Source organism: Apostichopus japonicus, chromosome 7 (genome assembly GCF_037975245.1).
Source record: "Apostichopus japonicus isolate 1M-3 chromosome 7, ASM3797524v1, whole genome shotgun sequence".
In the NCBI taxonomy this organism is placed as follows: Eukaryota; Metazoa; Echinodermata; class Holothuroidea; order Aspidochirotida; family Stichopodidae; genus Apostichopus; species Apostichopus japonicus.
In genome coordinates this window covers 19552806-19566664 of record NC_092567.1, presented here as the reverse complement: position 1 = coordinate 19566664, position 13859 = coordinate 19552806, and the positions used below count along the sequence as shown (strand labels likewise).

At 38.6% G+C, this 13859-nt stretch overlaps 1 protein-coding gene across 6 annotated transcripts in view; it reads left to right on the top strand.

Annotated features, from left to right (window-relative positions):
* Positions 1-13859, top strand: part of LOC139969641 (uncharacterized) — a 44209-nt gene that overhangs the window by 18348 nt on the left and 12002 nt on the right. For 3 of the 6 annotated variants that reach the window (XM_071974773.1, XM_071974772.1, XM_071974771.1), the window contains 4 exons: positions 2915-5166; positions 7285-7403; positions 7866-8027; positions 8860-12624. The exons of 2 other annotated variants lie outside the window; for them this stretch is intronic. The gene's annotated coding sequence lies outside the window, so the exon portion shown is untranslated. The remainder of the gene's footprint in view (positions 1-2914; positions 5167-7284; positions 7404-7865; positions 8028-8859; positions 12625-13859) is intronic. One more of the 6 variants, XM_071974774.1, reaches the window with a different exon arrangement.

Genomic DNA, 13859 nt, shown 5'->3' with positions numbered 1-13859 from the left:
CCAAAATTGAACTTGATATACAGTTATTGGTTTAAGCCTACATGTAACTGGTACATGAAGGCTTACTATTTTTGGGACCATATGGGCCCAAAAATATTCTGGGTTTGCGGTCGGGTTGGCCCAAAATTGTATTTCCACCTTAAATTAATTTTGGGACACGTTCTTTGAACTCGAATTTGTGGGGCTCAATATTTTAGGACTATTTGGGCCCACAATTTGGGGGGTTAAGTTAGGGGGTAAATACATTTCGGAGCCACTTCTTCTGGGCCAAATATTTTTGGGACCATTTACGCGCAAATTTGATCTGCCCCAATTTCTTTGGAAGGGATAAAATTTGCAATTACTTTAAAATCTTACCTCAGAATATATCCAACTTGGAATACAGTTTTTGGTTGATTACTGGTACATATGGTCATAAATATTATGATATTGGGTGATGATAGACTAAACACTATCCAATCTTCCTCTAAGCAAGAAACCATTGTGCTCGTTTGTTTCAATCGCAATTTTAATCTACAAAGCCTTAACGGGAAATGGCCAATATTGCCACAGTGAAACAAGGGAACGAAGGGTTATTTTAGTTGTATCCTGCATTATTCCACCCATTTAGAGGATTTATACTGCAAACGTCAATGCATACGCGAGGTTAAGATTTTTCTCTTCCTTCGAGAAGTTCGACTCCTGACCGGTTCAAGTATAATTCTTTCTATTTCTGGCGGAATCTGTCAAACCATCGATGAAAAGTCACATAGCTAACAAATAGAACTTTAACGCTGAGCAAAATCAGTGAGATCGTCGTTATAACCGCTATCAGTTAAAAGAACAACTAAGCCTTTATACTATCGCAAATTACAGTGTACCGCCATACTAATCAATGATATGAATGTAAACATTGGAAATATCCCTCAACTATTTATAGCCGTCACCAAACCTTCCGCATAGAAAAAGAGAATAAGCAATGTGAGCATTTTGAGACTCTATGGAAGTTCATGCATAACTGTCGGGTAAAGGCAGCTGCTTTGTAGCTGCAAATATTTTCGACATAATGACAAACTCGTTTAATACATTCAGTGAGGTATTCAAACATTTTGCTGCAAAATGACATGATTATTTATCAAATGTCATCAAGTAGACAATTTCGCAGCAAAGTGATAAAATGATCGCTTTATATATCTGAGCAATTCAACATTTTGCAAACGAAATTATGAGTTAAGCTCAGAAAGTCATTATCTCGACAATCTGTAGCAAAATAATAAATTAATCAAGTAATGAATATATAATACGTTCGCATCAGAATGTCCTTAATTTCAAATGTTTTGCAGGAAAATGGTGAATTGCAGCAAAATTGTAAAACAAAATCTTAATATTTTTAATGCACCACAGCGTTTCCGTATTTTTTTACAGGGTTATGTTTGAAAGTAAAATAATCGGTGTGCACCGATTATTAAAGGTATCGGTTGAAAGGTCGGCAGTTTGCACACCGCTTCCCTTCCCGCCTAAACCATTTTTTATTGGTAATGATACTTTCAAACGTAAACGCTGGCTACATGCACTGACGGTGATGCAATTCTTAAAAAGCATTTAATGTTTGCCCATGGAGTGGTGCGAAAGCCTTTCAGCGGCATTCGAGAAAGTATTTTTAATTTGTTCGAAAAAGTTAATAATTGTTAACAACGAATTAATTATCCGTTGCTAGGAACTACTATTTGGATCGAACGAAATATTGATTCGTAAGAAATATTTAACGGTAAGCATTTTTTTGGTTCGAATCATCGGTTCGAAAGAGTAGCAACGAAGCAATGATATGTTCGAAGGAAATAATCATTTGTAGCAGCGAATTAAGAATTCGTAGTAACGAATTCAAAATATCTTCGAACGGTACTAATTGGCTTTAATAGAGTTGCATTGATCCTTGATATATATATAACTCCAACTCTATTAGTGATGAAATTAAACGTTGAATATGTTTGTGTTGTGAGGGCGCATGGCAGTAAAATTCTTCCTATGTGGTAAAGAGCTGATAAAAAAGTGACAAAAGTTTATCATAAACGGTGTATACTTATACTCTAAATTAGATCTATATACATGTATATCTAAACGCAAAGTTGAGCTAATAAATCATTTGAGTGAGATTGAAAATTGGGATAAGGAAGTATATATACCATTAGTAGTAGTCTTATCCTTTCCTGGCTGCATGCAAAAAGTCCCGACTGAACCATCCTCCCCCGACTGACGTTGGGAAACCAGCCCCCCCCCCCCCCACCGTACTCCCACTGATCCACGATAATCACATTGATAGGGCTTTAAATGACCTGATGATGGCTACTACACTAAACCTATAAACGGGTGCTATTCGTCCTGATTTAGCAGCCTTTTTTTCTGTTCATGTTTTATTTGAGATGGGAGGGGGGGGGGGGATTTGTGTTTAAAGGGGACATGAACTCAACGATTGTATTTTGTTGATGTGACGGTGGTCTTTTGAAAAACTGTCTGTTTTGTAAATCTGTGATATCCAAGTGCCACGAGGATATGAAACCTTTTACTCTATATTTTGTTGTTGTATATTAGCAAGGTTGAATGATAACGGTGTTGACATCGAAACCAATCAGTGTCATCATTAGGTCTGTTGTTGAAGTTGTTCAGCAATGGCATCTTTATCACGTACTCCAATAGCAATTTTACGTGTTGTGTCTCCTTTCACGTGATAGTTTCATGTTATAAACGGCTATGATAGCCGATTTTCTCCATAATTGGTTACCGTTCACTTTGTGATAGTTCAGTCGGAGAACAGAAAAGGTATATCTGACTCGGTAAACGTAATAATACTTAAGTGTTGAACAATTCGTACAACATATTTTTTTAAATTTCTTACATTATTAAATATTGCTCCTGCATGATATCTGCCTCGTTTCAGCTGAGTGACAGTAAATATAAGCATGGCACAAGGAAATACCGACGAAAGGACGTTAGTGGGAATGGCAGTAGGAAGTATTGTAAGAACCGGTATCGCGTATTCAGATGAGACAGTTAACAGCATTGACGAGTTGTCTCCCGGTGATCACGTGGTTCTCTATCGATGGCTTGGGCACCCACGTTGTCACATGATCGTTACTGGCATCAATAACTCCAACAATAAAATCAAAGTTATTAGATTTACGTACCAAGATGGCGTCGTCGAGGGGGAAGTAGCTTTCTCCGGACCTATTTATAGGGTCATTTATATTAGGCCCTATGACGCGGAGGAAGTCATCCGCCGGGCGAGGGATCGCATACTACCAGCTAAGGCCTACAGTATTCTAAGATTTAACTGTAAACATTATGCATTTTGGTGTGTAACTGACACCATTCCGCTGCTTCCGTAAAACATTCAAGACTTGGTCTATCCATCTACACTGTTTAAGATTTGCAACGGGCCACTTGATATATATGTCGATGCATAACCAGTGGTTTATGAATACAGTATGGATAACAAAACAGTCACTTTACGTTTGAAATGGCGCTATTGTGTACTGTCAAGCATATTCTCTCCTTTTTTTTAATGAGTCTGATTTTAATGGATTTATATAATATTTTGTACACTTTTTGATGCTCGAATGTCGATGAATTGTTGTGTCCATGCGTTTATTTTGATTCTGATTCCCTCTGTGTTTAATTCCCCGTTGATTCTTTGTTAACTGTTCTCAATTAGTTTCTACCCAGTACGCATCACACTGGCGGTCCGCTGGCGTAAAAACGCTGGCGGTAAAACGCTGGAGGTCCGCCAACGGACCGATAGACATTGCTGCTTGGAAAAACCCAGCGTATTGCCGACAGCGGACCAACAGCGTATCGACGTCGTGAAAAAGCCGGCGGTTACACGCTGGAGGTCCGCCAACGGACCGATAGACATTGCTGCTTGGAAAAACCCAGCGTATTGCCGACAGCGGACCAACAGCGTATCGACGTCGTTAAAAAGCCGGCGGTTACACGCTGGAGGTCCGCCAACGGACCGATAGACATTGCTGCTTGGAAAAAACCCAGCGTATTACCGACAGCGGACCAACAGCGTATCAACGTCGTAAACGAGCCGGTGGTTTCACGCTGGAGGTCCGCCAACGGACCGATAGACATTGTTGCTTGGAAAAACCTAGCAGAATTCCAACAGCAGACCGACAGCGTAACGCCGTAGAAAATTTCCCACAAATATTATGTTATGAAAGTCACTCAGCAATTTACACAAGTTCACATACACATTGGCCATCGGGTCTGTCCAAAATCTTAAGTCTCTATGTGAAAGTTTAGTTAAAGATGAGTTTCTATTAAACTAATTTACCCGTGCTTTTTGTATATATTTGTTCCTGTGGAGAGAAAAATTAAGAATACTTGGATTTTGTGTAGTATTATAGGCCAGGTTTAGGTGCGGCTGCATGGGCTTATACGTTATTAGGCAACGGCTGGTGGTCCGCTAACGGACCGATAGATATTACAGCTGGCTTGTAAGTCCAGCGGAATGCCGACAGCAGTACCGCCGGAGGAAATATTGGATAGCTTTTGTGCAGAATTGGCGGGAAGTTACCTTACCAAACTGGCACAATTAACAGAATAATATTTTCCTAAAACCTATATTCGCCAATAACTATAGGGTAATTAAAGATTGAGCTAACTCAAAGTAGTTAAATTTTGCTTACCATCCAATGTTATATATATTATCATACACTACATAATATTTGAAGGGGAAAAAAATACTGATCGAACGAGTCTGACGGATACCACATGAAGAAATCTTGGCAAGCATTTGGGCAAAATGGGCGGGTAATACCCTTAACCACAGGAACACTTACAAAATAATATTTTCAACAAATTCAAATTCTGAAATAAATATTAGCAATAACGTTATAAGCGATATTCAAATACTTTAATAAATTTCAACTATCCCAATAAGTATTTATTAATCAACAATTTAGCGTAGTTGAGAGAAAACAGTTCAGAAAACAGTTTTCACTGATCGAACGAGCCTAGTATAACTGGCATCCAATCGCTAAACCGCAATGCTCAGTGTCCTCAGATATAGCAGCTAGTTTGAAAAGCGGTCGCTTTCGTAATCCGTTACAACTCTTTCGATGTTGGATATCCTGATCAATTGTTTTGAAAGTACTTGCAGTCTGCAGATACAAATTTGCTTAAGAGGTATGTACCTGTTTTTTCTTACTAAGGGTTGACAGTTGTACATTTGATTTCGCAAGTATTTGAAGTGACTATTTTTTAAATAAACTTAGACGTAATCTAGCGTTAGGCTAGAATGTATCGCTTAATGAGAAGCCTTTCGCGGTGTATGAATTACACCTAGCCTACATTTGTAGGTGTTAATTGTGTTAGGCTGAGCAATAACGATCACACATAAAGGTAAACTAATGACCGTTGTTTGTATAATAGCTAGGTTATGCAATGTTATGCCGAAACATTTGTTTGCTGACTGTATTAGAAGAAAACTGTTATCTGCAGAAGGTTAATACTGTAAATATTACTAGATGACTATGGAAGGCTTCCTCCTAATTTTAAATATCATATTCTGAAATATATATTACTTTACTAGTAGTACAGTACTACTACTAGTTACTACTAGTAGTGGTAGTACACTAGTACTAGGGGCCTAGGCCTAGTTTTAAATCATTTGGTATGTTACAGTATTGAAAAATCATGGTCATCCATAACTTTTAAGAAATAATGTGCTGTTTTATTTGTTTATAGCTAGGCCTAGGCCTAGGCTAGTTAAGAAGGTAAAGACTCAATGTTAAAACCTTATTAATAATAATATAAGTATGGTTGTTTTTAAATATCAGGAATGGGTTGGTGGTTAAATCTTTTTGGATTTCATGTTTAGTGCTTAGGCTTCAAAGTTTTTGTGACAAATTAAGCATTTTGGAGAACAATAGGTCATCGTCATCATAGTTTATGAGTACTCATGTGGAGTATAGTGATACCCAGTAGCGTAGGAAGGTACTTTTGAGTGGGGGGCTTAAGAGACTGATGGCCGGCCTGGGGGGAGGGTGCAATATGGCACACTTCAACACCCACTCAATTTTGTAAACTTAATTTTGTATTTTCACCTGGCCTTAGATGCAATTTGGTGCTCCAAGTGAGATTTTTTTCTCATTTGGGAATGAAAAAGGGGTTTTCTGACTTGCGAAGCCAGGGGGGAGGGCGGAATGATACTTCCGCCCCTCCACAGTTTTCACTGGGGGGCTGGCGCCCCCATCCCCCCCCCCCGGTTCCTACGCTCTTGGTGATACCAACCAACACGATAATGAAAAATATTTCATATCTAGCCTCTAGGCTTCTAAAAAAATTGTGGCTGCCTTATCTCTTTTTGTTGCTTTTTGTCTTAGCTACTGTCAATTTGAAATATTTGCATTGGGTCTATTCCATGTGCTCAGTTTCTGGTGAATCATTCTGCACATGATTTCCAAGAAAATAACTGCCTACATTGAAGTGATCCTCAGTTAAAGTAAAGTATATTTGCCCAATAGCTGAACTGCCTCTGTGCTATGTCTGTACTGCGTGCCACTATTTAACTCTATGGAAAGTTACTTTAAAGGGTTCAAAGTTTAAAGTGCTGCGGGGAGAACTGTTTAAATTCCTTGGCAATAAATCATTGAAAGCATAGTTAGTGGAGGTAGTTTAGGTTCAATTTGCCCCTCTATTGTATTCCCAGATGAATTAAATGGCAATGAAAGTAGATACAACTTTCGGCAAGCAGGAGGGTATGTTATTCTGTTTAAAAAGCTCTGCAGACAGAGTAACGAATAACATGATTTGTCTGTATTTGATGATGTAAATTTGACCTTATATAATAGTTCTCCCCCCCCCCAAAAAAAATAATAATCCAAGGGTTAATGCCCATTGTAAGTAATGGATACAGAATGAAGAGCTCTAGATTATTGTTTTTGGTTCTTTTTTTGCAGTAGATTAACAGGGAAAAAATGACTCATGTGAAATCCCTGGCGAACTAAACAAGGAAAATACAAAATGAGGTTGATGGGCATGTCAACACTGTTTTACAAGAAACATGCAATAATGATAACAACTTTGAGCTGCATGATGACACAGTTGAAGTTAAGAGTGAAAGGATTATAAGTATATAAAGGAGCCACAGATAGCCATTCCTCTCCTGCACAATATGTTGTTGTGAACTTATTTACTGTTAACTTTAATTTGAAGTATGGAAACACCAAAGTATGCTGCTGTTGTTTTTTTTTGAGGAAGATGGAGTCAGCAGATTAAATCACAATTTATCAATTTTTCCAGATCAGGATTTCAGGAACTAAGTTAGAAGCCAGCGCGTTACTATTCCTGTGGGATCTTTGGAGGAATTTAATAACCTGGATGACTCTATTGAAACAAACAAGGCTTTGGAAAGATATTTGGTAAGTCAGTTTAAAAGTGTAAGGAAAGTAATCAGAAAACAGTTTTCCAGAGTGTAATGTTAGTTTATCATTATAAATTTGAAGCCAAGTCAGGTTTTATTGTGTCAGTGGTCTGTACAAAATAAAATATTTCCTGAGGGGCTAATTTCCTTTTCCTGGGAGAAAATTAAAACTCTAAGGTAGTAACAGACATGAAAGCATTTAGGTAACAAGAGTTTGCCCAGAAATGATTTTACATTGCGGTGCATTCTACAAAAGTGGGCTGTTAAATCAATCTTGTTTTTGACTGGACCCAGAAAGGAACATTGCAGCACTGCATTGCTAGTTCCTCTTTAAATATTGATAAGAAATTAGCAAAAGATGCCAAAGTTTGGATGAAATAGAATTACTTGAATATTTCTGTTTGTATAATAATTATTGAATGGTTTCTGATTAACTTTTCTTTCTTTTTGTTGTTTCAAGAAGAGAAGACTATCAATTCTTGGTGGCAACACGTTGAAGGAGTGCGTTAAAAGAATCATGGGTGATTTATTGGCAAATGCAGTTGCTACCACACTGAACTGGACATGTACCACTGGGAAAACAGCCTTTGCGAAGCTGCATGTATGAAATACATAATTGAAAGTGAGTTTATATGTGTCATTTTTGTTTTCAGCAGCAGTGAAGAGAACCTTGAGTTGTGGGGAGGGGGTTGTGCATTTGACTCATGGATCGGCCAGCTTTTCAATGCAAAACCCCATCAACGAGAATTCTTGCTTTAATATACATTGAATTCTGGTCATTTAAATAAGTTACTACAAATATATTTTGATGTAAGATGTGTTGTTTCAGATGCAGTTGAAAAGCAGCATTCAGCATTGATTTTAAAGTTAATTCACCATATGATTTTATTGACCAGTCCATTGTCACTTTCTTTCCCAATTGATGGGACCTGGATTTGCAACAGTAATGCATGTGTTCAGTATAAAATGAAAGAAGGTGACTGTCAAATGCAAAGGAAATATTTCGTATATCACTGAAAAAATGGTAAATGTGTGCAAATGTGAATAATGTAGTTTAACCAATTGTGATCATAATGTGAGACCCCAGCCGATACTCATAGCTAGTGTTACAGTTGGCACAGTAATTATCAAAAAGCTGTGACACGTTGAACTAAGAGTCAGACAGGTGAAAATTTGCAGTAATTTAAAAAAAAAAAAAAAATTTAGTATATTAAATTTTATAATTAAATTTTTTTTTTTTTTAAATTTGCATTTACAAAAAACTTGCCACCTGTAACACATGTTACTGTGTTACGAGCAGTTACAGTAGTAACTGATGCATGGTTGTGGAACATGAACAGTAGTAACTGTCCTAGCTATGAGTATCGGGTAACCCATTATTGGCTTCATTTTATTGCTTGTGTAGAATGCAATCTTTTATGTAATGTTTTGTGTAATGTGTTTTGTATTAACAGAAGCTGTACGGAGGAACTGCACAATCGACTTCATCTGATATTCAGGCGGCGGTGGTTAGATTTCTGAAGGATGCATCAGATTGTGAGGGAGGGCGAAAATCTCGGACTTCACCACAAACAGTTGACGAGTGAATTTCTTTAGTGCTGTTGCAATATTTAACGCTGGAACTCATTTTCTCGCTTTGTAATTTATAGGCGTAATAAAATGATAGCAACTAATTTCACTGTGTTAGTCATTATTTCTTCATATGTAACCGCATGTGTAATTCAGTAAAATCTGCAGGTAGACCAATAGCTCTGTTCTAGTAGTACACCCCAAACAAGCTGGCACTCTTGCTAGCATTCCCTTGACAATGTGCTGGGACAAAACCAGATATTTGACGGACAGTTTTCTACCGGAACACAGATATTTGGTTAGCAATTCATGTGAAGATCTCTGCCTAGCGGGTTGCTGGCGAAATACCAGATTTGGGCTAGCAGGTCGCCAGAACACTGGATATTAGCTAGTGGATAGCCAGTGGCTCTCTCTGACAGAAATTCAGCGGTACTCCGGTGGTAAGCTTGCGTTTCTCCGGCGGTCTGCTGGTAGTACACCGGCGGAAAACTGGCGTTTCTTCGGCGGTCTGCTGGTGGAACACTGACGGTACACCAGCGGTACGCTGGCGTTTCTTTGGCGGTCTACTGGTGGAACACCGGCGGTACGCTGGAGTTTCTTTGGCGGTCTGCCGGTGGAACACTGGCGGTACACCGGCGGAACGCTGGCGTTTCTTCGGCGGTACGCTGGCGTTTCTCTGGCGGTCTACTGGTGGAACACTGGCGGTACACCGGCGGTACGCTGGCGTTTCTTCGGCGGTCTGCTTGTGAAACACTGGCGGTACACCGGCGGTACGCTGGCGTTTCTCCGGCGGTCTTCTGGCGTAGTCGCCGGCGGACCGCCGGATTAAAGCCGGCCAAATCTCTGGCGTTCCGCCGGCTTTCCCCGCCGGTGGACCGCCAGTGGTGCAGCTGGCGGGCCGCCGGTGGACCGCTAGCATGATGTTATCTGGGTAATTGACCAAATCTTTATGTTTATGTAGAGCTAATCCCCGGTAACAGTGCAGAAGCCTTACTTTGAAGATGGCTTATTTTCGTCCATTACCTCTGACATCTAAGCTTGGCAATCTTAGAGGTTTTACTTCCGACTGTTTATTCCTTAATAGCACTAGAGGCGGTAATTGGTCATGAGCATGTTTTGTTTTGTTATTTGCAATGATTCTTTACTTGTGTTGTTGGGAATTTGAATCTGACAATACATTTTCACAGTTGGGTAGTTTAACTAAACTTTACATTTTCACAATTGGGGTGATTTAACTTCATTTTCACAGAAAAGGGAAACCATTTTTTACTTTTCAACTGGTTTTATATGTCTTTCTATACATATAGCTGCACAAGATCCATTAATCAGCTTACTCACTGTTTTGTACATAATTTTAGGCAATGGTGACTTTGTAACTGTCAGGAACGAGTTTCGTAATCTCAATGAACGGGCCCAATGATCTACTGTCCCTATTGAATTGCTAGACCAGGTTAAGTGCTTCCATCTAAGCTTTAATGTTTTCATAATTAAAGGTCGATTTACTGTACTGTACTGGTTATGTGAAGCTAACATTTCCAGAAGTATTACGGTAGTATTTCTGGTAGTCAATTTTCAATATAAGCGATATTTTAAAACCCAGTAGTTTTTAGTCTGGATCTGAGTTTGGTCTCGTGTTAACTTCAGAGTATGAGGATGTAGGCCCATACTCAGGCAGAATCTCGCCGAACCGGCAAAAAACCTCATTTACTCCATTTAATTCATTATTCCAGCTTGTAGACTGACTAGCAGAAAATATATGTAGTTTATAAGTCGACTCGATGAATCTCCTTCAGTGTATTTTCTTCTGTTATCGCCTTCCTGTAAGCACGACAATATTTTATCATCATTGAGCTACTACAGAGTAGCTCCATTGTGTTATGTAAAATGCATATCGGTAGGCTTATGTCAGATAAGTATTTTCAATGTTTACCTTTCTTTGGGTTTACCATTCCTTCGCCTTAACGTCGATCATACTTTCGTTCCTCTCCCCTGACATTTTCGTTTGTCGGTTCCTATTTTTATTTTCCATCTCCTTCAGCCTCTTCTTCGACAACTTTTGCATTAAAATGTCACATTTGACCTAGGACACCGTGACCTTTGACGTACTAGTTGTTACGGTACTTCCGGCTGCCTATAACACATTAATAGTGTCCCTAAATTTTCTGCTGTACAGTACTGCAGTTGACATTTAACGATAGCACTTGCGTATATTGTAGTTCTTTCTTTATTGCCTTAAAAATCATAAAAAGATGAAAAACAATAAGAGAAGTGAGTGATTCATATACATTAAAAGAAAAATGACAGACTAAGGTTTATACAGCACGTTAAGAAAACGCTTAATTAAGACAACCTCCTCTCTAATGTCAAGTTACATATATAAAACAAAACAAAACCCCTTAAAAAAGTGATGAGAAATAAATCATCATACAGAGTGTGCGACTTTCTTGGCGACGCACTTCCTGACACCAAAGACAGACTCGAACTGGGAAAACCCATCAGAAATTCCCTCCAAACCTGGAACCGTATATAACAAGGTTCAAAAGCGACAATGAGACAATGGAACTATAAAGACATGTTGTATCCAGTAGGAGTCACGATAAGGTCAAAGAATCGGCCCGGTACTCAGCAACAAACAATATAATCAAATCTTGGCAACATACCAACATGGATCGCTTATCAATTCTGATCATGGCGAGTTGTATACTCTTTTATAAATGCGCTGGTGCACTTTTTTTCATTCCTTGCCATGTCATGGCGAGGAATAAAAGAACAAATACAGTGTGCATAAGAAATATATATTCGATGGTGTGTGTATTCATGTACGTGTGACCCAATGAGTTGGCTCAATGGTAACTTCATATTCTGATAATAGTTAATATACGAAGATTGTATGTCGCTCAACGTTTATCCTTGCATTCATAGTAAACAATCAAAATTTCCCTCAATGACCTTTGACCCCTGGTCTTTCATTCTTCCGGTCTTCATGACAAAAGTCCATATTACAGGGCACCTTGCGAAAAAGAAAAGTCTCGCATATGTGCAGGTAAAGGAATTTCGTCTCCTCTCCTCTCATTAACTTTCAGATGGGCAGTGATCTGGAACTCTTTTCTGATGTTCTGGTACATCACTTAAACTAGGATAAACTTTCCTCAGTGCTATATATCAATTAGGTGACTCCATATAAAAAACTTTTGAGGCAAGGTATTACTGCTGCCTTTTTTTCATTGCTAAATACATCTCTCTAAGAGATATCTCCCTAAGAGTGCTGTAGTAATATGTGGTTATGAGTAGAAAACAGTTTTCGTAGTCATATGTTTTGCCAAATGAGCGTCAAAGTTGGCTTCGAATATGTTTCTATTTTTTCCCCAATTTATGTTTGATTAAATTATTTTCCCCATGTGACCGGTGGCAGTAAGCAGTATCACTCAACTTTCTTTTGCCTTTTGAAAAAAGAATGAAAATCCACAGTTTTGACTTCATAACATTTTACCGGCTACCATACATGCTCACATGGAAATACCCTATAATTCACAGCAAACCGAACGCAGTCATACTGAAAGGTATTCCACACTACATAGACCTATATTGCTACACAAACGACCGTACACTAAAGTAACCATATACTAGGAATTGGCGACGAAAGAATACAAGTAAGTTGATAATGTTCTCATCAGATCTGTCACTCCTTTTCTCATTTCATCGGTGATGATCGTTGTGTTTATAAAAAAGACTAATAAGACTATTCGAAACATGTATAGCTGTAAAGGTTGTATAGCTTACAGTAATATTTGATCTATTAGCGTACAAACGTTTCCTACACAATGTTATTGTGGTTCAGACTGTGTTTATAGTTGTGTGGTAATCGTGTACTAAATTGGTGTACTGTACTATCGATATAAGTTGTGACGTAGGACACTAGTGTCTGTGCTCCTAAGTCAAACTGTAACCACGTTTTGGTTCCTTGCTGGAAGCAAAGGAACCAGCTACACAGTCAGGTTGGTGTGTGAGTGACACTTGGTGCGATAATTCAACAACGGAGTATATTTGTATATGTATATTTGTCGTACTTATTAAGTAGATGTATTATAATTGAGATGGTGTGCCCCATTGGTTTTAGCCCGAACCATATGAATATTAAGGTAATGGGGTCAAACGTAAATATATTTACATTGCAATAACTCCGCAACGTTAAGTCGCGTTGTATCCAAAATTGAACTTGATATACAGTTATTGGTTAAAGCCTACATGTAACTGGTACTTGAAGGCTTACTATTTTACGGACCATATGGGCCCAAAAATATTCTGGGTTTGCGGTCGGGTTGGCCCAAATTGTATTTCCACCTCAATTTCATTTTGGGACACGTTCTTTGAACCCGAATTTGTGGGGCTCAATATTTTAGGACTATTTGGGCCCACAATTTGGGGGGTTAAAGTTTGGGGGTAAATACATTTCGGAGCCACTTCTTCTGGGCCAAATATTTTTGGGACCATTTACGCGCAAATTTGATCTGCCCCAATTTCTTTGGAAGGGACAAAAATTGCAATTACTTTAAAATCTTACCTCAGAATATATCTAACTTGGAATACAGTTTTTGGTTGATTACTGGTACATATGGTCATAAATATTATGATATTGGGTGATGATAGACTAAACACTATCCAATCTTCCTCTAAGCAAGAAACCATTGTGCTCGTTTGTTTCAATCGCAATTTTAATCTACAAAGCCTTAACGGGAAATGGCCAATATTGCCACAGTGAAACAAGGGAACGAAGGGTTATTTTAGTTGTATCCTGCATTATTCCACCCATTTAGAGGATTTATACTGCAAACGTCAATGCATACGCGAGGTTAAGATTTTTCTCTTCCTTCGAGAAGTTCGACTC